This window comes from Tasmannia lanceolata, unplaced genomic scaffold, assembly GCF_043159265.1.
Source record: "Tasmannia lanceolata isolate RefF3 unplaced genomic scaffold, GAP_Taslan_0.1 ptg000018l, whole genome shotgun sequence".
Lineage (NCBI taxonomy): Eukaryota > Viridiplantae > Streptophyta > Magnoliopsida > Canellales > Winteraceae > Tasmannia > Tasmannia lanceolata.
Window position 1 is genome coordinate 69,175,556 of NW_027518695.1, and position 23,993 is coordinate 69,199,548.

The 23,993-nt window shown below is 41.8% G+C and overlaps 1 long non-coding RNA gene across 1 annotated transcript in view; it reads right to left on the reverse strand.

Annotated features, from left to right (window-relative positions):
• Positions 1 to 19,862: 19,862 nt before the first annotated feature.
• Positions 19,863 to 23,993, reverse strand: part of LOC143850769 (uncharacterized) — a 46,798-nt gene continuing 42,667 nt past the window's right edge. The window contains exons 2-3 of the long non-coding RNA XR_013236048.1: positions 20,372 to 20,974; positions 19,863 to 20,256 (exon numbers count right to left, since the gene is read on the reverse strand). This is a non-coding gene — a long non-coding RNA (uncharacterized LOC143850769). The remainder of the gene's footprint in view (positions 20,257 to 20,371; positions 20,975 to 23,993) is intronic.

A 23,993-nucleotide genomic window follows, 5' to 3' on the forward strand; every position in this document is an offset into this window, starting at 1 on the left:
ATAGAATCATTATTGATGAATCTGATTAGTACGTTGAGTAAATTTAATGGGCACAATGGTGTGATATTATATTTCTATGTGAATGATAGGTTGATCATCTGAATAGACATTAAGGCAATAAATGACACTGAAATTTCTTTTGTCTAATAAATTTGATTAGAAAGACTTGGGAAAAACTATTGTTATCCTATTTGTTAAAATACAAGAAAATCCAAAATAAAATTTTATCAAAATCACACTATGTTGAGAAAATGGTTAAAAAGTTGAATCAATATGATTTTAAACCTTTCGTCTACCATTTTCAAAAAAAAAAAAAAAAAAAAAAAACTATGATTTTAAACCTATTACATCCTACAACTTGAATATAAAAATATGTAAAAAAAAAAGTGAATGGTATGAATCAATTGGAATACTCCAAAATCATAGGTAGCTTGATATACCTTATGAATTGTACAAGACTTGAAATAGCATATGTAGTAGGCAGGACGTGCAACTACACCTGCAATCTCGAAAATACTCATTAAGAAGCATTAATGAGGGTGTAGAAATATCTTAAGAGTACTATAAATTATGGTCGACATTATGCTAAACATCTAGCCATGTTAATGATTTAATATTTAAAATTGGGTATCTTGTTGTTTGGAAACCAAGTTTAGTAGTATATTCGTCCAGGTAGAGAAAGCTTAATGTGTCTTAGAAATCAACCCAGCAACAGGCATAGCTTATTTGTGCAGAAAAACCCGGTCAGATTTCTAATCCCCCGATCAAATAGTCCCTAAAATAACTTCCTTTGCAGCTTCTATGCTTATCATACATTCTACCTCGATAGTCAATAATTCAATCACTGATTGTATCGTCGACTTCCAACTGATAGCTCCACGTCCACCTGAAACTGTATGTTCCACTAGTCTATATAGGTTTCCAACCTTTTGACCTTTCATAATAACCATGGCCTCTTTCATGACCTTCAACACTCCACCTTCTGCAATACACTTGCAGCCATTCAAATTTAATACTCCCAATGATATTAAATTCTTCTTTAAGTCTGGAACATGTCTTGCCTCATTAAGAGTTTGTATACTTCCATACATCATCTTAATTTTTATGCTCCCAATCCCAATGGAATTATAGGTCATATCATTACCCATTAACACTGATCCATTGTTGCACACGTTATATGCATCAAACCAGTTCTTATTATGACACATATGCCATGAACATCTTGAATCTAAAATCCATGCATCGGACAAATAATTCATACATGTGCTAACTGATAGAACATCAGCTACCTCAGAATCATCTGCTGCCACGCATGCTTGATCTGAAGAAGATGCTTTTTTTCTTCTTATCCTCATCAAACTTTTTGCAATTTCTTTTCATATATCCCTCCTCATTGTAATAGTAGCATCCAAACTTTTCTTTCCTCTTGATCGAAATCTATTTCCTTTTGATTTGTCTTCTTTCCATCTTTTCCAAGATCTTTGCTTCTTTCCTTGTACCACAAGACCTTCAGCTTGTGATTCCTCACTGCATGGTTTCTTTTTCGTTTCATTTGAAAGAAGAGCTGCAATAACTTCTTCGGTTTCCAAAGGATCCTTTCCATATAGCAATGTTGTAACTAGATGCTCATAAGAAAGCGGAGAGGCGCAAGAATAAGTAGAGCCATATCCTCATCATCAATCTTAACATCAACACTCAATAATTGAGATATAACCAAGTTGAATGTATTGAGATGCTCCAAAAAGCTTGAACCTTCCTTCATCCGAAGTGTATAAAGTTGTTATTTTAAAAACAACTTGTTTGTGAGTGATTTCGTAATGTATAAACTTTCCAACTTTGTTTAAAGTTTGGGTGCTTCGATTTTCCATGCAACTCCTTATGTAATCCTTGTTGCATAAGAACTTTTACGGTCCTTTTCCACAAACCGAGGTTTCCCTTTCCATCGAACTTGTCTATTTCAAATTTGGTTGTCTCATTTGATCCCATTGCAATCTTCGAAACCGTTGGCTCTGATACCACTGTGCGGGAAAAACCCCGTCGGACAAGAAATCCGATCAAATAACACAATCAAAGGTAAAATGGAAACAACCACAAGAATTAACAAGAGAGCAACACATAAAGAGAACACACATGAATTTATGTGGTTCGGTACAATGGCCTACATCCACAGGTAAGATCCTTTCTTCCACTATTAGAGAAAAGATGAAAAAATTACAACGGCATTAACACAATCTCGTAAACCTGTAACCCTCTTTACTCTTTCTTGGATACATTTCTCTCTCAAACCCCTTTCTAAATACAAGAAAGAAAAACCCCCTTTCTACAAAACGGAAACCTAAAAGAGACGGGGGGGTGTGTGGGGGGGGGGGGGGGGGGGACTATGGATCATCTTCTAATTCACTATAAGCTTGCAACAGAGGTATGGGGCAAAGTATTGAGTAGATTTGGGATTACATGGGTGTTCCCGACATCTTTTGTAGAGCTATTCGAAAGCTGGGCTATGGCACCATGGAAGTGTAAAGGTAAGATTCTTTCGTATGTGTCACATTCTTAGCTACCATCTGGGTACTATGGAAAGAATGCAATGCAAGAATCTTCAAGGGTTACTCCAAGGGAGCACAGTACCTATTCAATAAGGCGATTGCTTTAACTATCTTATGGCCCTTCAGATTTGTGTCGGCAAGATCTGTGGCACGGTTGGAGAGAGATATGTAGCACATGTAGCAATAATCCTAAAATGGTCCAAGCATGGTCCCCTCCGTCTCAGGGGATCCTCAAATTGAATTTTGATGGCTCAAGTTTGGGGAATCCAAGACCTTCTCTTATGGAATGAGAAGGGGGATGTGATTTGAGCATGGGCATTTAGTGTGCCAATAGGGGTGGCAGACTCTAACGAGGTGGAAGTTCGAGCCATCCACCAAGGAATTAATTTTCTTCAAAGTGAAGACACGAATAGGGTGGTGGTACAAGGGGACTCTCTCAATGTCATTAGGTGGCTAAGAGGCTCACATACGGCACCTTGGAGATTTGCTACACGATTTGATGAGATTCAGGACAAGATTGGACCCTCTTCTATATCTTTCAATCATATAAGGCGGTCAGCAAATGGAGAGGCTGACAAGCTTGCTAGAGAGGGTGTACATAGGGAGAGAGTGGATCTTTTCGACTTCCTCCCTCCAAGCTGCTTGCGTTTTGTTTTTATTTTTTCTGTTATTTCTCAGCTCATTGCTCTCATTTTCTTTGTATCCTTTCAGGACCTTCTCGGTCTCCGTTTTTTCAATGAATTTATGCTTATTGTTAGAAGTGTATATGTGCTTAAGGGCACTTTGGTCTTTGTACTCTTTCACCTTATATAAATACACAAGTGAGGGGGAGCTAATCCTCAACTCACTCATTCCCTTCCCTCTTCTCTCTTAACATGGTAGGGTTGATTCCCTAGGGCCACCATTGTTTCCCTTCTTCTTCTCTCCTCGCCACCATTGTCACCCTACAACCTAACCTTAACCCTAACTGTACCTGACGCACCACCCCCATCCCTCCCTCACGAGAGCCCGACCCTAACCTCTCACCTCTCACCTCACTCCACCTCTCCTCCCCTCCACCTCTCATAGCTCCTCCATTTCTCGCCTCACTCCACTCTTCACTTTTCCCTCCACCTCTCGCCTCTCTCCACGACTCCACCTGCCTCCTCTCAACCCCAAACCTCAAACCTGACCTCGCCCAGACCCAAAACCCTAAACCCCACTCTAGCCCAACACTAAAACCCTAAACCCACCACGCCAGCCCCTCGCCCCTCCCAAAAAGCTCAACCTGACGCCTCCCACCTCTCCTCCCCACCGTAAAACCCAAACCTGACCCCCCTTTCTTCCCCAAACCCGCACTCTTCCCCTCCACCGTACAACCACCTCCTCCCTTTCCACACCCACCATCATCCTCCCTAACTCTCTCTCTCCAACTCCTTTTACGTTTAATCATTTGAAACCCTCCTTCCTCTGCCCTCTCATCTCTTGGAATCCTAATCTCTCTCTCTAGCATCATCTCCATGATCTAAATCATCTCTGTCACTCTTTTTCTCTTTCTCCGCAGCTCCGATCTCATCGGTTAGTTGGTAACCCTATGTCTTCGTTTGCTATGTCTCCTTCGGGGCCGCGGTATCCTATCTGGGCCCGCCTTGTGATTTTTTCCTTTTCTATCGTTCTTCTGTCATCGTTGTGGTTGCGAGTTTCCTTCTATCTCTGTCTTCATGGATCTTCCTGTCAGCATGACTCCTGCTGCGAGCTCGACTCCTCCACCTGCGGCTCCTAGTTACTCTCCTTCTGTGAAGCACTCTTACCCACAGATGACTTCGGAAAACCTCGACGGGTCCAATTACCTCAACTGGCGTATGGCGGTTGATAAGTGCCTCCTGGTTCGAGGTAAGGTCGATTTCATTTAGCGTGATCCTCCTTCTTCCATGGATCCCTCCTATGCTCGGTGCGGCAGGATGATGCCCAGATCCGCACTCTTCTCTGGCAGAGCATGACCCCTCGCTTTGTTGGCATGAAGATGTGCCTGAAGACTTTTAAGGACAGATACAATTGTCCTCTATTCTGGGGTTGATAACCTCACTCGCATTTGCGACACCTACTGGGAGTGGATGTGCCTTCAGCATGGCAATACACCTCTAGCTGCATTTTACAGTTAGTTCATTTCACTATGTCAGCAGTTAGATGTCTTCATGCCCCTCACAGCTAATCTGATTGTTCTCGCCAGGCAACGAGAGCAGCTCCAAGTTGTCCACTTCCTTAATGCCTTGTGCCCTGCCTGACTTTCTGCACCTTCGACAGCAGATCATTGGCTCCGGCTCCATTCCCTCCCTCATGGAGGTTTATTCTCATGCCCAGCAGTGTCTCCACGGTAATTCCTCTCATGTTGTCTTTGTTGATGGTTTTGTGCTTGTAGCATATGATAGTGGTGATTGTTCTGGTCGCGGCAGTGGTACCATTGGCGGTGGTAGGGGTCGTAGAGGCCGTGGAGGTGGCTGAGATTTTGGTGGTGTCCGTGGTACTGGTGAGCGTGGCCGCCCTTAGCTACCATCTGGGTACTGTGGAAGGAATGCAATGCAAGAATCTTCAAGGGATACTCCAAGGGAGCACAGTACCTATTCAATAAGGCGATTGCTTTAACTATCTTATGGCCCTTCAGATTTGTGTCGGCATGATCTGTGGCACGGTTGGAGAGAGATATGTAGCACATGTAGCAATAATCCTAAAATGGTCCAAGCATGGTCCCCTCCGTCTCAGGGGATCCTCAAATTGAATTTTGATGGCTCAAGTTTGGGGAATCCAAGACCTTCTCTTATGGAATGAGAAGGGGGATGTGATTTGAGCATGGGCATTTAGTGTGCCAATAGGGGTGGCAGACTCTAACGAGGTGGAAGTTCGAGCCATCCACCAAGGAATTAATTTTCTTCAAAGTGAAGACACGAATAGGGTGGTGGTACAGGGGGACTCTCTCAATGTCATTAGGTGGCTAAGAGGCTCACATACGGCACCTTGGAGATTTGCTGCACGATTTGATGAGATTCAGGACAAGATTGGACCCTCTTCTATATCTTTCAATCATAAAAGGCGGTCAGCAAATGGAGAGGCTGACAAGCTTGCTAGAGAGGGTGTACATAGGGAGAGAGTGGATCTTTTCGACTTCCTCCATCCAAGCTGCTTGCGTTTTGTTTTTATTTTTTCTGTTATTTCTCAACTCATTGCTCTCATTTTCTTTGTGTCCTTTCAGGACCTTCTCGGTCTCCGTTTTTTCAATGAATTTATGCTTATTGTTAGAAGTGTATATGTGCTTAAGGGCACTTTGGTCTTTGTACTCTTTCACCTTATATAAATACACCAGTGAGAGGGACCTAATCCTCAACTCACTCATTGTAAGAACCGGTAAAATATATATATATATAAATATAAAAATGGCCTCATAGGTGGGTAATCATCGGCCATTACTCATTTTCCCCAAGTTAATCGGGCATGAGGACATCTGGCATAATGGGGCGTACACGATTCGAACCCAAGTCTAAGCTAAGATTGAACGGCTTCCTACCACTAAGCCACCGCCCCAGATGTCAACAAAAACGGAATAGATATATATATATGTTAAAAATTTCCAATAGTCACTATTCACAATTACTATTCACAATAGTCACTATGCGAGATTACTATGCAGAAATACTATGCAAGTTCACTATTGAGATACACTATTTAAAAGTATTATTCACAGTAGGACCCACCGAGTACTATTCATAAGCGGGTCCCACATCAGCGGGCCCCATACAAGCAGGCCCCACATAAGCGGATCCAACACCAGTGGGTCCCACATCAGCGGGTCCCACACGAGCGGGCCCCACGACCAGCGGGTCCTACCACCAGCGGGACCCATCCCTAGTGGAAACGAAAATATATCGCACCGACGAAAATAATAATAAACAAATCGTAAATAGTAGCAAAAATACTATTGACCGACGAAAATAATAATAAAAAAATGTTATTTACTATGCAAAATACTGTTAACCGACGAAAATAATAATTTAAAATAGTAAATAGTTTTTACTATGCAAAAGTACTATGCAAAAATACTGTTGACCGACAAAAATAATAATTTAAAATAGTAAATAGTCTTTACTATGCAAAAAGTACTATGCAAAAAAATGTCTATAAATAGAGGAGGAGGAGGAGAAGAAGAGAAGAGAAGAGAAGAGAAGAGAAGAGAGAGAGAGAGAGAGAGAGAGAGAGAGAGAGAGAGAAAGAGAAAGAGAAAGAGAGAGAGGAAGAGGAAGAGAAGAAAGAGAGGAAGAGAAGAAAGAGAGAGAGGAAGGAAAGAGAAAATCCACTACCAAGTAAGTCTTTTATAATAGTCTCTCTTTCATGGTTGGTTCTACCACCTAAATTTATTTGAAGCAATGATCTCTTTCATGGTTGGTTCTACCACCTAAAATTATTCGAAGCAATGATCTCTTTCATGGTTGGTTCTACCACCTACCTATATGGATAAAGTAATGGTTGGTTCTACCACCTATATACTTAACGGTGAAATTTATTTGCTAGCATAGTAACCGTAAAGTAAACTTTATCAACTTATGGTGAAATGATAACATGCGGGGCCCACATAAATAGTGACATGATGGGGCCCACATAAATAGTGACATGATGGGGCCCACATAAATAGTGACATGCGGGGCCCACATAAATAGTGACATGATGGGGCCCACATGAATAGTAGCATGTGGGGCCCACATGAATAGTGAACACAGGGAACCTTATTTTAGGACATAAATGGACACAGAAAGGACAAGTGTTGTCTGTGTGATATTAAAAGGACCTAGACTAAAATAAGTTGACCTATTTCACTTATTTGCCTACAGGAGCCATCTCGTCCTACTGCGACTATAAGAAAAGGCAGGTGACAGCTAGACCTTGTCTTGTAATGGTGTTCAATATAATTGTCTATGCAATGTAGCTCTGCTTATAAATTGCCTGATAAATACCTGCTTAGTGAATTTATACTCGCTTGCCTGGAATCAAATGAATTGAAATGAATGCTGGAATCAAATGAATTGAAATGAATGCAGGAAGAAAGGCAAAGGTAAGTAATTGCATACATGTTGCATACATGGGGGAAAGTGAAGGGGAACTTAAGGGTGTGGTGGAATCATCCTGGGACCTAAGGTCCAAAGGCCAACGCGAGAAGCGTGTACTGCCTTTCGTTGGCAAACCAACCAAAAAGGGAAAGTATCCCCGAGGGATAGTATCCCCGGCTCGGCAAATGCGAGACCGTAATCCAAGTCCATAACGTCACTACCTTCAGACAGGGGTAGTGGTTAGCCGTGCGGCAAGGACACCGGCAGAAAAAAATAAAATAAAATGAAAAAGTCAGAAAAGAACTGACAGAAAAATAATTGGGGGAAAAGCCGGATGTACCTGGGGAATGTGCTGTCTCATAATTATTGCATGCATAGCATACATTGAAATTATTGTCATTCCTTTTATTTATATTGCCATGGGCATTGTAATCTTTATTATATTGTTTCTAGACATTATTGAGGATGTGGATTATATTGTATACACTGTTATTATTGTCTCTTTTACTTTGCTCGGTCTTTGGATGACCCTGCTTTGACGTTGATTCCTCCACCACAGGGGTTGAGGCATTAGATGGCGGAGCATTTGCAAATGAAGGAACCATGGGATAAGGGACTGTGTGATCAGAGAGTTCGTTCCTGGAGTCCTTGCATTTTGACGTCTTACGTCATGTATCATTTTTAAGTTGTAATAAGATTCTATCGGGATCGTCGTTGATGCTTGTATAAAAAAAAAAAAAAAAAAAAAAAAATATTTCCATGATTTTTACTTTCTTTTGCTCGTAGCGACACGACGGAAATCGGGTCGTTACAGTTATGGTATCAAAGCCATACCTCCTCTAGTACGATATGCCAACAAGGACGTTGGGCCCTTTTAGGGGGTGGATTGTAATAGTCCCACATCGGAAGCGGAGAGAGAAAGTTCCTGGGTTATATGTTGTAGATCCACATTCCCGGGTTTACGGAAAATCTGGTGCTTGTGGGTTGTGTCGTTAAGTAGGGTTAGATAGCTAATAGGTGACATATGATGTGTCACATTTCAAGGGTAAACTGGAAAAAAATAAAAATAAAATTGATAGTGGTCCACCATCAAAGAACTTGTGCCCCCACTGTGGAAGGATTCACGTTGGGCAATGCTGGAGAAGAAGGGATTGCCCTAAGGCACCAGCCTTCATCCAAAACCGCCCACCTCCGCCACAATATCAACCGGTGCAAACAATCAGCAGAACCAGGGAAGAAGAAATCAGTACCGCCCTCTGACCCAAGATAAGAACGCACAGCCAGGAACTGAAAAGCGTTTCTTCGCCCTAATCAACGAGGTACAGGATGGGGCCTAATCAACGATGACAACGAGGTACAGGATGGGGCAACAGAAGGTCAGAAAACTTATTTATAAATTATGGATTATGGGAAACAAGGGAATTCATAGGAGTAAAATGTCTGCCTAGAATAGAAGATTAGTAGTATTTAAGAGGCAGTGCAGATTATGATGGATTTCACAAGACGTTAATTTCTAATCAAAATTAAGATTTACAAAGTAAAGGAGATGATCTTAAATTATCATGTGTCGAGATTCTGATTATCAAGATATCTAGGTTATGGGCGTAGGAATTTCGGGGACGAAATTTTTTTTTAAGGGGGGTAGAATGTAAGAACCGGTAAAATATATATATATATAAATATAAAAATGGCCTCATAGGTGGGTAATCATCGGCCATTACTCATTTTCCCCAAGTTAATCGGGCATGAGGACATCTGGCATAATGGGGCGTACACGATTCGAACCCAAGTCTAAGCTAAGATTGAACGGCTTCCTACCACTAAGCCACCGCCCCAGATGTCAACAAAAACGGAATAGATATATATATATGTTAAAAATTTCCAATAGTCACTATTCACAATTACTATTCACAATAGTCACTATGCGAGATTACTATGCAGAAATACTATGCAAGTTCACTATTGAGATACACTATTTAAAAGTATTATTCACAGTAGGACCCACCGAGTACTATTCATAAGCGGGTCCCACATCAGCGGGCCCCATACAAGCAGGCCCCACATAAGCGGATCCAACACCAGTGGGTCCCACATCAGCGGGTCCCACACGAGCGGGCCCCACGACCAGCGGGTCCTACCACCAGCGGGACCCATCCCTAGTGGAAACGAAAATATATCGCACCGACTAAAATAATAATAAACAAATCGTAAATAGTAGCAAAAATACTATTGACCGACGAAAATAATAATAAAAAAATGTTATTTACTATGCAAAATACTGTTAACCGACGAAAATAATAATTTAAAATAGTAAATAGTTTTTACTATGCAAAAGTACTATGCAAAAATACTGTTGACCGACAAAAATAATAATTTAAAATAGTAAATAGTCTTTACTATGCAAAAAGTACTATGCAAAAAAATGTCTATAAATAGAGGAGGAGGAGGAGAAGAAGAGAAGAGAAGAGAAGAGAAGAGAAGAGAAGAGAGAGAGAGAGAGAGAGAGAGAAAGAGAAAGAGAAAGAGAAAGAGAGAGAGGAAGAGGAAGAGAAGAAAGAGAGGAAGAGAAGAAAGAGAGAGAGGAAGGAAAGAGAAAATCCACTACCAAGTAAGTCTTTTATAATAGTCTCTCTTTCATGGTTGGTTCTACCACCTAAATTTATTTGAAGCAATGATCTCTTTCATGGTTGGTTCTACCACCTAAAATTATTCGAAGCAATGATCTCTTTCATGGTTGGTTCTACCACCTACCTATATGGATAAAGTAATGGTTGGTTCTACCACCTATATACTTAACGGTGAAATTTATTTGCTAGCATAGTAACCGTAAAGTAAACTTTATCAACTTATGGTGAAATGATAACATGCGGGGCCCACATAAATAGTGACATGATGGGGCCCACATAAATAGTGACATGATGGGGCCCACATAAATAGTGACATGCGGGGCCCACATAAATAGTGACATGATGGGGCCCACATGAATAGTAGCATGTGGGGCCCACATGAATAGTGAACACAGGGAACCTTATTTTAGGACATAAATGGACACAGAAAGGACAAGTGTTGTCTGTGTGATATTAAAAGGACCTAGACTAAAATAAGTTGACCTATTTCACTTATTTGCCTACAGGAGCCATCTCGTCCTACTGCGACTATAAGAAAAGGCAGGTGACAGCTAGACCTTGTCTTGTAATGGTGTTCAATATAATTGTCTATGCAATGTAGCTCTGCTTATAAATTGCCTGATAAATACCTGCTTAGTGAATTTATACTCGCTTGCCTGGAATCAAATGAATTGAAATGAATGCTGGAATCAAATGAATTGAAATGAATGCAGGAAGAAAGGCAAAGGTAAGTAATTGCATACATGTTGCATACATGGGGGAAAGTGAAGGGGAACTTAAGGGTGTGGTGGAATCATCCTGGGACCTAAGGTCCAAAGGCCAACGCGAGAAGCGTGTACTGCCTTTCGTTGGCAAACCAACCAAAAAGGGAAAGTATCCCCGAGGGATAGTATCCCCGGCTCGGCAAATGCGAGACCGTAATCCAAGTCCATAACGTCACTACCTTCAGACAGGGGTAGTGGTTAGCCGTGCGGCAAGGACACCGGCAGAAAAAAATAAAATAAAATGAAAAAGTCAGAAAAGAACTGACAGAAAAATAATTGGGGGAAAAGCCGGATGTACCTGGGGAATGTGCTGTCTCATAATTATTGCATGCATAGCATACATTGAAATTATTGTCATTCCTTTTATTTATATTGCCATGGGCATTGTAATCTTTATTATATTGTTTCTAGACATTATTGAGGATGTGGATTATATTGTATACACTGTTATTATTGTCTCTTTTACTTTGCTCGGTCTTTGGATGACCCTGCTTTGACGTTGATTCCTCCACCACAGGGGTTGAGGCATTAGATGGCGGAGCATTTGCAAATGAAGGAACCATGGGATAAGGGACTGTGTGATCAGAGAGTTCGTTCCTGGAGTCCTTGCATTTTGACGTCTTACATCATGTAACTATTTTTTTTTTTTTTTTTCAACTGTAACGACACGACGGAAATCGGGTCGTTACACTCATTCCCTTCCCTCTTCTCTCTTAACATGGTATGAGAGCCCTAGGGTTGATTCCCTAGGGCCACCATTGTTTCCCTTCTTCTTCTTCTCTCCTCGCCACCATTGTCACCCTACAACCTAACCCTAACCCTAACTGTACCCGACGCACCACCTCCATCCCTCCCTCACGAGAGCCCGACCCTAACCTCTCACCTCTCACCTCACTCCACCTCTCCTCCCCTCCACCTCTCGCCTCACTCCACTCTTCGTTTGTCCCTCCACCTCTCGCCTCTCTCCACGACTCCACCTGCCTCCTCTCAACCGCAAACCTCAAACCTGACCTCGCCCAGACCCAAAACCCTAAACCCCACTCTAGCCCAACACTAAAACCCTAAACCCACCACGCCAGCCCCTCGCCCCTCCCAAAAAGCTCAACCCGACGCCTCCCACCTCTCCTCCCCACCGTAAAACCCAAACCTGACCCCCCTTTCTTCCCCAAACCCGCACTCTTCCCCTCCACCGTACAGCCACCTCCTCCCTTTCCACACCCACCATCATCCTCCCTAACTCTCTCTCTCTCTCCAACTCCTTTTACGTTTAATCATTTGAAACCCTCCTTCCTCTGCCCTCTCATCTCTTGGAATCCTAATCTCTCTCTCTAGCATCATCTCCATGATCTAAATCATCTCTGTCACTCTTTTTCTCTTTCTCCGCAGCTCCGATCTCATCGGGCAGTTGGTAACCCTATGTCTTCGTTTGCTATGTCTCCTTCAGGGCCGCAGTATCCTATCTGGGCCCGCCATGTGATTTTTTCCTTTTCTATCGTTCTTATGTCATCGTTGTGGTTGCGAGTTTCCTTCTATCTCTGTCTTCATGGATCCTCCTATAATCATGGATCTTCCTGTCAGCATGACTCCTGCTGCGAGCTCGACTCCTCCACCTGCGGCGGCTCCTAGTTACTCTCCTTCTGTGAAGCACTCTTACCCACAGATGACTTCGGAAAAACTCGACGGGTCCAATTACCTCAACTGGCGTATGGCGGTTGATAAGTGCCTCCTGGTTAGAGGTAAGGTCGATTTCATTGAGCGTGATCCTCCTTCTTCCGTGGACCGCTCCTATGCTCGGTGCGGCAGGATGATGCCCAGATCCGCACTCTTCTCTGGCAGAGCATGACCCCTCGCTTCGTTGGCGTGAAGATGTGCCTGAAGACTTTTAAGGACATATACAATTGTCCTCTATTCTGGGGTTGATAACCTCACTCGCATTTGCGACACCTACTGGGAGTGGATGTGCCTTCAGCATGGCAATACACCTCTAGCTGCATTTTACAATTAGTTCATTTCACTATGTCAGCAGTTAGATGTCTTCATGCCCCTCACAGCTAATCTGATTGTTCTCGCCAGGTAACGAGAGCAGCTCCAAGTTGTCCACTTCCTTAATGCCTTGTGCCCTGACTTTCTGCACCTTCGACAGCAGATCATTGGCTCCGGCTCCATATCCTCCCTCATGGAGGTTTATTCTCATGCCCAGCAGTGTCTCCAGGGTAATTCCTCTCATGTTGTCTTTGTTGATGGTTCTGTGCTTGTAGCATATGATAGTGGTGATTGTTCTGGTCGCAGCGGTGGTACCATTGGCGGTGGTAGGGGTGGTAGAGGCCGTGGAGGTGGCTGAGATTTTGGTGGTGTCCGTGGTACTGGTGAGCGTGGCCGCCCTTATTGCACTCACTGTCAAGTGGCCAGGCATCATGTGGATACTTGCTATGCCTTGCATCCCGAGCTCCATCTACAGTGTTCTCCTCACATCACCGCCGCCAGTCTTCCTGATGCTCTGTCCACAGCGTTCTGCTCACATCACCACCGCCAGTCTTCTTGATGCTCCGTCCACAGCCAGTCTTCCTGATGCACCTACCTCCCCGCCAGCCCAAAGGCCCCTGATGGTACTTTCATTGTCTCAAGGGTAGACTATGAGGAGCTTCAACACTTGCGTGCGAGCAACCGACCTACTACTGCAAGTTCTGCCCAGCAAGGTAGTTCACCACCCTCCTTTCTCACTACCTCCAATTCTTGGATTATTGATTCCGCGGCCTCAAACCACATAACTGGTAATCCTGTTTCCCTTAGTTCGTTTCCGTCGTTTCATTCTATCTCTCATTTCATTACTCTCGCTGATGGGACCACTGCTCCCATCTCTAGTGTTGGTAGTATTTCTTCACATTCTGGACTTACTTTGTCATCAGTTCTTTGTGTTCCTAAGTCTCCTCTTAATTTACTTTCTGTTAGCCAACTTACTAAAAGTCTTAACTGTTTTCTCTGTTTTCCCTTCTTATTGTCTTTTTCGAGATCTCTTGTCTGGGAGGACAATTAGTTCAGGTCGTGAGGTGGATGGGTTGTATCGTCTTGACTGTAGTCCCTCGCGTGCCATTTTGCATAGTTCGGTCAACGCTTATCAGTGGCATTGTCGCCTTCGCCATCCCTCTCTCCAGAGACTTCAGCATACATCCTTCTAGTCCGATTCAGTCCTTTCAATGCGAGTCTTGTGAACTTAGAAAGCATCATCGTGTGTTCTTTCTGTCCAGAGTTGTCAGTCGGGTCTCGAGTCCCTTGAGTCCTTTTGAGTTGGTGCATTCTGATGTTAGGTATTCCTCAAGGACTGTCACTTTTTTGGATATAGATACTTTATCATTCTGGTTGATAACTTCTCTCGTATGACATGGTTCTTTTTTCTCAAAGACCGTTTTGAGGTCTTTCATTCTTCTCGCACATTTCACGTTGAGATTACTAACCAATATAATTGCACCCTTAAATGTTTGTGCATTGATAATGCTAGGGAGTACTTTTTTACTTCTAATGGTTTTCAGGATATCTTATCTACTCATGCAATAATGCATCAGTCCTCTAGTGCTTACACCTCTCAACAAAATGGTGTGGCTGGGAGAAAAGTGCGGTATTTACTTGATATGGCCCGCAGTCTTCTCTTTCAAATGCAGGTCCTTAAAGCCTAATAGAGTGATGCCATCCTTACATCATGTTTCTTAGCTAAACGGCTTCCCCCCTCTATCCTTCATGATACCTCTCCCTTCTCCGTCTTGCATCCTCAATGTGATTCCTTTCCCCTCACTCCACGGGTCTTTGGTTGTGTGCTTTGTCTAGGGGTGGACATGGGTCGGTTCGGTTCAGTTTTGGGGTATCCCCATAACCGAACCGATCCCCTATCGGTTCCCAAATTTGGGAACCGGAACCGAACCATGGTTCCACAGAACCGAACCGAACCAAAACCAAACTCGATCGGTTCGGTTCGGTTCTGGGTTTACCCAAATCACAGTGCAAAAAGAGCTGAATTGAAAATCCAAGAATTTGATCCGGATCCAAATAGCAATGCAAAAAGGGTTGCAAATGTGAGAAATCCAAATCAAAATCTTCTCGGCAACCAAAAATAACAGGGCCCAAGTAAATCTTCTCGGCATCCAAAAATATTCGTTTGACTAAGGCCCTGTTCGTTTGATTAAAGGCCCTATTCATAATCTTTAGGCCCTGTTCTTTTGAACTGATTAAAGGACTCACATTTGATTCTCAAAATCCAATAATAACAGGGCCCAAATAATCGTAGGGCTCACAAGTCACAACCGAACTGAATCACATTCGATTTTCAAAATCCAAAACAAACAGGCCCAAGTAATCACCCCTTTCACGTTTTTTGTGAGAAAAAAAACATAAAAGAAATAGAAAAAATCCATACCTTGCAATGAAAGAGAAAAAAGCAGTGGGCTTGCTTGTTCTTCTTCTCTTTAAATCTTAATGCTTGAATAGTTGAAGGCAGAGACATGGGAAGGGAGACAAAGAGAGATGAGATCTAGGGTTTTCTTTTCACCTCTTTGGCAAATAGCAATCGAGGGTTTCAAATTTTCTCCTCCCTTTACGTAAGTTAAAAGTTAAAACGGGGTGCCTTTATTAGTTTTTTATTCGGTAAAAATGCAAAAGTCAAAACGTTAAAATAAGGGGGGGTGATTTTATCCATCTGGGAGGGAACATCACTGCCCTTTCTAAATTTTTTGTTAAATGTTAGTTTTTTAAAATATAAAGAACTGTGAACTGGACCGGTTCGGTTCGGTTCTGGGTCCCAAGATCCCAAACCAAGAACCGAACCGGCTAATGTCAGTTCCCAAAAAATAGAACCGTAACCGAACCACAAAAATTTAGAACCGAACCGAACCGAACCAAATAGGCCAGCTCGGTTCGGTTCTTCGGGTTAGACCCAACCCATGTCCACCCCTAGCTTTGTCCACAACCTCTCTCCTGGCCTCGATAAGTTGGATCCTCGGGCGGAGAGATGTGTCTTTCTAGGGTACTCTCACACCCAGAAAGGTTATCGATGTTATAGCCCTCGGCTACACCGCTTATTTGTTTCCGCCGATGTCACCTTTTTTTAGTCCGTCTTCTTCTTTACTGCTCCCGAGAGCAGTAACGTTGTGCCTGAATCTCAGGTTCCTCTCCTTCTTCCTGTTTTAGCTGATCTTGTTGAGTCTCCTCCTTCTCCATTGCAGGTGACTTCGGCTCCTCCTCCTCCAGCTCCTACGAGGGTCTATCAGTGGTGTCCGAGGCTAGATGTCCCCACCCTACGCCCGAGGCAGCGTCTTCTCAGTTGGAGATACAAGCTCCTCCATCTCAGGTACCTCTTCTTCCCTCTCCAGGTGATCCTGTAGATTCTTCTATTGCCTCACATACTCATTCTTGTAAGACTACGCATCCCATTTCCTTTGTTCTTTCTTATGATCATCTCACCCCCCCCTGTTTCATAGCTGTGTCTTTCTTATCTTCTATTTCTTTTCTGCAACCTGTGCCCGAGGCCCTTGCTCATCCAGGTTGGAGTGCTGCAATGGATCTTGAGATGGTCGCTCTTCAGGCCAATCATACTTAGAATTTGGTCCCTCTACCTCATGGTGCTCAGCCAATGGGCTGTCGTTGGGTCTTTGCCATCAAATACATGCCTGACGGGACAGTTAAGCGCCTTAAGGCATGCTTGGTTGCCTAGGGATATACACAGACATTCGGGGTTGACTATATAAAGACATTCTCCCCGGTTGCCAAAATTCCCTCGATTGCAGAATTGATCTCTCTCGCTGTCAACCGGAAGACCCTTATACCAGCTTGATGTCAAGAATACCTTTCTGCATGGCGACCTCACTGAGGAGGTTTATATGGAGCAACCTCCTGGGTATGTTGCTCAGGAGATGTCCTCCTAATTTTGCCGATTGCGGAAATCCCATTATGGCTTAAAGCAATCTCCTTGAGCATGGTTTGGGAGATTCAGTGATGCTAGTAAGCACTTTGGCATGAAACAACGTGCGGGTGATCATTCCGTTTTTAGCCATCAGTCTGATGCCGGACATGTTCTTCTCATAGTGTTTGTGGATGATATTATCAGATGAGACAAGTTCTCTTGGACTTATTAGATGAGACAAGTTCTCTTAGGTGAAACCTGTTGTCGTGCCTTGGACCCGAATGTGAAACTTCTTCCAGATGAGGAAGAATTGTTAAATGATCCTGGCAGGTATATGAGGTTCGTTGGAAAACTTATATACCTCACACTCACTCGTCTAGATATCTCATTTGTTGTAGGGGTAGTCAGCAAGTTTATGAGCTCACCACTTACCACTCATTGGACAACAGTACTTCAGATTATCAGGTATTTGAAAGGTACTCCAAGGAGTGGCTTGCTATTCAAGAGACATGGGCATGAGAAGTTGGAAGGATTTTGTGATGCAGAGACTAGGCATGGTCACCAGCATATGGGGGATTCACCACTAGATGTTGTACCTTTTTTGGGGTAACTTAGTGCCATGGCGAAGTAAGAAACTAGCCAAATCAATTACAAAAGCAGGATACCGAGCCATGTCACATACGAGTCGAGAGCTAATCTGGTTGTGCTCTCTCCTATCTGAGATTCTTCCTCATCCCCAGCTCGGCTACGATGCGACAATAAGGCTGCTATTCACATTGCTGCCAATCTTGTTTTTCATGAGAGAACAAAGCACGTAGAGGTGGACTGTAATTTCATACGCCAGAGAATCCAAAAGGGCGAGATATGCACTACCTTCACTCGATCAGTGGCAGCTAGCTAATATTTTTACCAAGTCATTGAGTAAAGCTAAGCTAAATGATATTTGTAACAAGCTAGGAATGCATGATATATACATTCCATCTCGAGGGGTGTCAGAAGTGAATATCAAGGACACCTCTTATACTCTTTCACCTTTTATAAATACATAAGTGCGGGGGAGCTAATCCTCAACACATACCATTAAAAAAGGAAACCACAAGAGAAAAATCAAGGACACCTCCCCTTCTAGTCTTCTTTACTACACGAGAAAACCCTTCGTCTTCTTCATTCCACAAGGGGAAAATCAAACCGTGTGCATTCACCTTCTCCCAAGAAATGAGAATGATCTGTAATCTCTTTCCTTCTCTCTTATCTCAAGAGAAAAAACCATGGGTGCTTCTTCTTCACCACACTTTTTCCAAGTAACAAGATTTTCACTGTCTTCCTTCTCTCATGCACAAGGGAAACACTTTCAAAAGAATAATTGTTCTCTTATTTTGATTTTTAAATTCAACACCCCATTTCATGTGTTTGCATGTAATACAGTTCCAGTAACCGTCTCCCAACTGCTTGGGAAACAAGACACAAATACAACATGATCCTTAGTCGAATCGAAGTTCGTTGACTTAGAAACAAGTGAAGAAGCATAAGGACTTGAAAACCTTCAAATGTTTTTTTTATTTTTGAATTTTACCTTCTAATGTATATTTCAAGCTGAAATACACCAATTTTTTTTTGAAATAACAATCTACAATGGTTGTTAAGATGCAATATCAATTGCAAGTAGTAATAATGTATATAGTCTGTAATCCTTAGAGATATGACTTCATAAAATAATTACTGAAGAATTGAGTGATCAAAAAATATTGCAGATTATCTTACTAAAAATAAATTTAAAAAATTAATCATATGTACATTGCAATACGGGTCAAAAGCCCAATGATTAAATCATCAACTCAACTCAACTCAACTCAACTCAACTCAACAAAGGCTCTGTCCCAAACTAGTTGGGGTCGGCTAAATGAATCATTTAGAAATTTTTCATGAAGAAGGTGAAAGGAATCTACCTGGCTCAAAATGACCAAGTCTAATCATGGCCCTACTTGGGTTCGTCTATGTGGATCATTTTCTTCCATTATCCCCTATCCAAGGCTGTGTTCACTGTTATGTTCCTAGCCATCAAAAGTCTTTCCTCGCTATTTCTACCCAAGTCGTTTTCAGTCTGCCCCTACCTCTTTTTACTCCATCAACTTGGCACGAGTCACATCTTCTCACTAGAGCATCCAAAGGCCTACGTTGGATATGTTCAAACCATCTTAAGCGGTGCTCTCTCATCTTCTCCTCAAGTAGTGTCATCCCTACCTTTTTACAAATATCTTCATTTTTAATTCTATCTAACCTTCTGTGGCCGCACATCCATCGAAGCATTACCAATGATTAAATCATCAACTCAACAAAGCCTTTGCCCCAAAAATCATCAATAGAAAAAAAACAGCATATAATATTGGAGATCCAACCTATCAAAAAAATAATTATAATTAATATTGGAGATCCTAATAAGTTTAATAGGGACAATTACTTAATCGAGAAATTTGTTTTGTATCGTAATTAAGAGAATTAAATTCTTTGTGCTAATTTATATGATATGTGTGGATGTAACCTGTAACGTGAGGAAGTTATTACTCTTAATGATATCCTAGGAAGTACGGGTACGGGTACAAGGTGCAGCTACGACACGACATGGGTACGTCGGTACGTGATTTTCCAAAAAATCAGGTGCGGGTATGTCGCAGGTACGCCGAATATAATATAATTTAATATTTTATTATATATTTATAAAACTTAAAAAAAAACAATTGAAGAACAATCAAATAACAATAATATCACCAAAATGGGAAAGGGCGACAATAAATTCGCACCCCTGTAGGATAATTCGCACCCTTTAAACGAAGGTAGGTCGAAGACTTTAACGCTTTTTAACGTCAATTCACACTAAAAGGGTGCGAATTATCCTACAAGGGATGCCCATGGCAAAATCTAATATTACTTCATATTTCATAAGTACTATATTTCATAAGTTCTAAGTATATAATCGCATCATTCATTAGATACAATGTCCGTCGCCTCATATCCAATATCATCCTATACATCATCTGTAAAAACAATATGCACAAAGGAGTAAGTGCTCCAATTCCTCTCGGCACAAGACGAAGACGAAGGCTGCATAAGAAGCTTCAAAGCTTAGCTTTGAAGCATATGTACCATGGACAGCCCACCAATCGGACAGCTCACAAATCATGAGGCTCTAAAGTAGATCGGTCATTGATGGAATCAATGTCATTGAATAATTCGGATTTCATAGAGAAGTGGGCAAAGTGCACATCAACCTTCGTGCGACCGCTGAATTGGGAAAGTACTTTTTGAGGCACTTTACCCTCTCTGCATAAATCTCCGTATCCCTATGTGGAGGAACTCGATTTGAACCTGCAGTAAGTCATTCTTCGTTATAATACCTTTAAGAATTAAAAATAATAATTTAGTTTCAAGTTAAAAGTAAGAAATAAACATAGCTACTAATCTAAATAAATTTTAAAGTTACCTAACATTGGATTCAATGAATGTGTCAAGCAATGAAGTGGAGTGTTACTCTTGTTCCAACGATCAACAGAATTTCATGCACCACTTCATCTCTTCCCCTATCCTGTTATCGAAACTGTGCTTAATTTTCGGCAATGGATTCTCAGTCTCTGATCTGTTGACCTGTGTTTTTAGGTTTAATTCCTCTTTATTCATTCCTAACTTGATCTGCCTATCTCTTAAACTTGCTATTTTCTCAAGTAAATCTTAATTCTAAAGCTACTAATCATCCTGGAACAACTCTTCAACTCTGCTGTTCCGGAGGCTTGAAGCGACACTTTTCTCACTGGAACCGGATTTGGAGTTGGCATTGTTACACTGGGGAAACCATCTTCTTTTGAATTTGGGTGTTCGTCCACTTATGGAGCTTGTATTAAATCCGTCAAGAATTCAAGCAAGACACGAAGTATCAGCTCACAAATTAATCCACTGATCTGTAGCCTCTTTAGAAGAAATTCAGATTGAAGCATGTAAGAATTCCTGCTATCTGTTTGCATCCTTGATACCCAATCCTTGAATTGCTGGAAATGTAGGCGCTGAAGATCACGGTCATTTCTTGCCAAATCTGTATCGTCAAGGAAGTGTAGAAGTTTCAGAGTACATATTCCAAGAATTTAACATCATTATTAGATTTTCTTTGAATGCCAAGAAATTTAGTGAAGTTGGCAAGTCGAATGCATGAGGAATAGCAGCTGAAATCTGCTCACAATGTTGTATCATTAACTGCCTGGAAGGTGTTTGATTAAAGTCCCTAAAGAAGCAAGAACTCAGACACATTAAGGTTTCCAAGCAGAACCGTGTGAAACAACCCATAATAGTAGTATCTGATTGGAGTGGCTGCTTCCTTTTAGGTTTGCAAAACTAACATGCAGCAATTGCATGTTATTGAACAGAAGATGCAAACTTTGATTGTCTTTGAATGATTTGGCAATCATCACCTCCTTTCCCAAGTTCAGCTTCTTGCTTGCATGGTTTGTGCTTATTGAAAGACCTCAAAGAAACCTTCTTTTCTTATGGAATTAAGCACTTTGGACCTTTTGATGCTATGTTAAATGGCTGAGATCTGGATTAGAGAATGTATGTTAGTACTGCTCTATATTAATAGGTTCAAAATGCTCCTGAAATTCCCTCTTTTTTCACCACTGAACTGTTTTACATTTGAAGTTAAAGCTTCAATCATCCCAAGTTAGTGAGGTGGGTTTAGGCACTTGAAGCAACTGAACTAAAGGAGGCGCATGCAAACTGATATGTATAGTGTTAGTGAGGACTAGAAAGCTGTTGAACAATGATGTTGTCAATTGCAGTTCACAGTCAATGGTTGGAAAGTATGGGAGAGCAAGGTATCGGGTGCTTCAAATGAGCAGGTTCTCTGTTCTATTGAACATTTTGGGGCCATAGTATGCAGCAATTGAATTTCTCCAAATCCTATCCAAGGGGAGAAGAAAATTTTGAGATGAGAAAGTAGATGTTGTTAAGGAGTGCTACTGATGTGGATCGAGTGAAAGAATTTGTCCTGAGGAATCCATTCCATTTATTAGAAGTGAACAATATATGGGTGCCACAGAAAAATTTTAGTGTCTGTTTTGGACATGACCTTAGCTCCTATTGGCACATGTTGCTGCATTTCTTTCCCTACGCCACAGTTTCTGGTGCTGTAGGGTCATGCTTGGCGTTGTTTGCAAAGCCATTGTCTAACATATATTGTAGAAACAAAGGGAAGCTCATCTCAAAGCAAATCCTAAGCAAGGTTGTTACCAAGAATCTCTCCAATAGATTTTTACTTCACCGGGGAAATGAAATTCTGGATCATTTGAAGTAATTCGGAACGGAAATGTGATTCCAAGTTAAACTTACTGAACTTGGTTCACTCTTGTAAGTTTTATGAAGGAAATAGCATCCTTAAACATTGCTATAGGCTTTCAGAGAAACCAAGCTATGCCAAAGATCTGCAATAGTGTACCTAATGTAACTGTCATGTTGATAGGAACACCAACATGCTCATGATCGCCTCATTATCATTATCTTTCGTGGAGAAATACAAGCGTGCCTGAAGCCAAGCAATGATGTATTAATGGTGGATCTGTTTAGATGAGCAAAGCCATCTAAAGGCTACTCTACAATTCCAAGGATGCAGAAACTTGTAAAGGAGATGATCCAACAACTTTTGGCAATGATAAAGGTAATCCAAGGTACTTATAACAACACAGTCCCTAAGGCTGAAATGTGTCTCTTGAAAGAGAAATGGCTATGCTATGTGAGCCATTTGAATCAGTGGAATGTGGTAGGTAATTTTGAAAAGAGATAAAATGTTGAACTCACTTTGTAGCAGTTGGTGATACATGGATAGTGAACCCTGTCATTATAGTGGAAAATCATCTTTTGTGTAAAACAAATAGTAAAGGGAAAAGGATTCTCCTAAATAGAGACGTTTGAAGGTGTCAATTTTTGCGGTTACGCATAGGTACCGAAGTTTTGGGGGGGTACAAATACACTCTTGGGATTTCATTACAGCTTTCGAACAAGGCAGTGAACTTACTCGGGAGCTGGTTCGGATTGGCAAGAAGCATTACTCATCACTATATATTCCTTTCATCACTAGAACCTGACCAACAATCAGAGCCATCAAAAGGGTCTGGATCAAGTCCAGAATCAATTTTTTTGTATTGCAGGTCGACTCTTATGTGTTACCTGTTTTGTTCATGTTCAAGGGAACTCTTGAAGGAGGGTCATTTCTACAGCTTATTGATTTGGAGGGTTCTGCTGCATACCATAAAGTGCAGCAATCTGCACCTTAAAGTGAACAAGTGGAGGCTGTTGCAAGTGTGATGAATCAGTGAGGTCTGAAAATGATTATGTTATGCAATAAATCGAAGTGTGCAGAGTGGTGGCTTTCACAAAACAGACACTTGGTTTGTGGTTTCAAGGTTGGAGGAGTGATTTCTGTAACAGATGGTTCAGTAATGTTGAAAGTAGCAGAAGTGTGCAGAGTGGTGGCTTTCACAAAACAGACACTTGGTTTGTGGTTTCAAGGTTGGAGGAGTGATTTCTGTAACAGATGGTTCAGTAATGTTGAAAGTAGCAGCAAGCTGCAAGGTCATTGCATTTTGATGTTGATTAAAATAGCAACAACGACTGAAATAAGCGTTAGATCTAGAGAAGTACAACCAGCCTGGGGATGTAACCTCTCATTAGTCATTACCATTGAAGAGGCAACATTTCATGATATTCAGGCGAGGAAAAATGGAGTAATATAATATAATCATTAAAATATAAAGGTGGAAGTGCTGATGGCTTAGAATCACGATTACATCAACCTGCAGAAACCGAGATGAATTGTCACAACAAAGTTGGGTCCTGAATGTAGCAACGCATATGGATTACACATTGAACAAACTGCGCTAGTTGAGATACCTTTTGGTTGGAAACCGGGCATTCAAGAGAAAACATAATCTTGGGATTGTCTGTCCATGCGTTCTCGAACCAGTCACAACTACCCGACATTGCCTTCATCAACCAAGTTAAGAGGTATTGAACAGAATCGAAGTGGCCTTTGTGTTGAGAACAGTCCGAGCTTGAGGACAAGC